This window comes from Macrobrachium nipponense, chromosome 7 (genome assembly GCF_015104395.2).
Source record: "Macrobrachium nipponense isolate FS-2020 chromosome 7, ASM1510439v2, whole genome shotgun sequence".
NCBI lineage: Eukaryota > Metazoa > Arthropoda > Malacostraca > Decapoda > Palaemonidae > Macrobrachium > Macrobrachium nipponense.
This window is the reverse complement of record NC_061109.1, coordinates 72,762,736-72,765,235: the sequence shown is the minus strand read 5'-3', so window position 1 is coordinate 72,765,235 and position 2,500 is coordinate 72,762,736.

Here is a 2,500-nt window from a genome sequence, read left to right as displayed (position 1 = left end):
TATATACGTTTTAGTCTTAGTATTGTAAGAAACATATCTTTCTCACTATTGTTATAAATTCTCTGTCTTAGTAATATTCTATCTCAATCCTCTTTATATGTTTTCTGTCTCAATAAGATTATATATATTAAAATGAGAATATTATTATACACGTTCTCATTCTCAATATAATTACATAAGCTTAGTGTCAATATCATTTATAAATGTTTTTCATCTCAAGCCCAAATATAAGGAGAGAGAGAGAGAGAGAGAGAGAGAGAGAGAGAGAGAGAGAGAGAGAGAGAGAGAGAGGGCAAATCCTCGCTTATTGCGTCCACATAGAGATTAAAACGATTATCATTTTAGATGTTATCATGGCATTTACTGGCATCATTGAAAACTTAGGAAATATTTTGTGGATCAATCGTCATTTAAAAATCACCATTCACTCACTCAGAAAAGCCCTTATTTAGGATTAAGCAACTCCCACCTCTCTCTCTCTCTCTCTCTCTCTCTCTCTCTCTCTCTCTCTCTCCCCTTTCTTGTTGTGTATTTCATTGATATATACAGTATCATCCTGGAGGCTTCTCAAGGTATTATTTTTTTGCCCGTTACTTTTGCATAGATAGGGTTTCAAGATTTCATTTTTGGGGACCAAAGCCCCGGGGAATTCTTTGATGTCGAGTTCATATCCTCGACGTCCACGTCCGAGAGAAAAGACAATTTGATCTCGAAGGAAAACTCGCCCACCTGTAAAAAGAAAAAAAAAAAAGGGGGGGGGGGGGTGTTGTTCTCGTAAACTTTATCAACTTCAAGATTCGCTTATTGGAACTCGCGGATGTTTCATCTATTGATTCTGTCTGCCTGTCTATCTGTCTACCTCTACATGTGAACAAATGCACACTAGCTTTCGATGTATAGCAATACTGGATGATCTCTCTCTCTTTCTCTCTTCCTATTCTCCCTCTTCCCCCTTACATCTCTTCCCATTCTTCCCCAAACAATATACTCATTATTCTCCCTCTTTTGTTCTTCAAGAACAAACACTTACCGGAAGCAACATGAAAGAAACATCGTTTTTAGCGAGGCGATGCCTGTGAGAGCTTCATCCAATTACCAGCAACGGAAAAAGAAGGGAGCCTTCTTTCTCTCTGGGTAAGAAGGACGACAGAACAACAGAATTCTCCTCTCGATCCCAAGAAGGAAATGAGAAAATTAAAGGCGAGGTAATACGGCCAATAAAACAGAAGTTATTACGCTTGCAAAAATGAATGTTACTGTACTTAGGTAAAGCCAGTTCTTGCTTTACGTTTAATGTTTCTTTCTGTAGAGAGTGATTGATTGAAGGAGGTAACTGGCGTCGCGCAGGTTCCAAGGCCACTGATGTCAACTTATTTCTAGTAAAGAACAGGTTATATTTTTGGATTTTGTCTGTTTTGATTACGTATCTTATTAAAAAAATCTCTACAATAGAGTCAGAAAGATATTAGTACTTACAGAATTTCAATTACTAATATTTGTAGAGAAATATAGATCAGTCGTGGTGAAACGAGTCTGTTAGTAAATGCTGTACAATTATTACATAGATAATACTGTTCGATTTACCAAAAGCTTAATTTAATTACTTAGGGACACTTCATGAAAAGGAAAATGTACAGTTTCTTCTGCAATCTTAAAGAATAATAATCAGAATGAACAAAACCAAAACTTCTTTCAGTTTTCTTCTGAATATTGAAAAAGAAACCCACAAAATCACTGTGTAACTTGTTTTCTTCTAAATATTTATATTTAATTTTACTCCACACTCGAGTACTTTCAGGCCCTATCTGTGGCCCATTTTCAAGAGATTTTTGGGTTGTCAGCCTGGGTCAAGGCCTTGACAAGGCTGACAACCCAAACATCTCTTGAAAATGGGCCACAGATAGGGCCTGAAAGTACCCGAGTGTGGAGTAAAATTAAATGTAAAAACTTAGAAGTAAACACGTTACACAGTGATTTTGTGGGTTTATTTTTCAGTAATCAGAATGTTTATACTGTAACAAGGAGAAAATTCTGAGTGACTAGAATAAGCTGACTAGAATTATATCCCGATAGGAACTTGGCAATGAAACAGAATAAGAAGAAAAAAGTTAATAAGGACTGATATGAACAGGTTATCATCCTCAAAATTCTTAATGGAAGGACATGTCGTCTGACTACTTTTTAAAATAATAAGTGGAGCTTAAGGTCTTAAGATCCTCCTAACCCCATCCCCCCTCCACACGGGCTAGGTGAATTCATTTAATAATGAAAAACTCTGCAACATCGTTTACTGCATTCTTGATATCGCAATTGCATAATGTGCTTTAAAGATTACAAAAAGTAATCTTAATTACATTTGAAATAAATAGGAATTTCTTTAAAAACTAGCTCCTATATCAGTCTTGTTCCTCGTCATAAAAATCAAGCTTTAATGAGGAAGATATTTCATGCAAATTGCATTTTAGACGAATGAACTGGACGGTGAATATTCTGAGAGAAA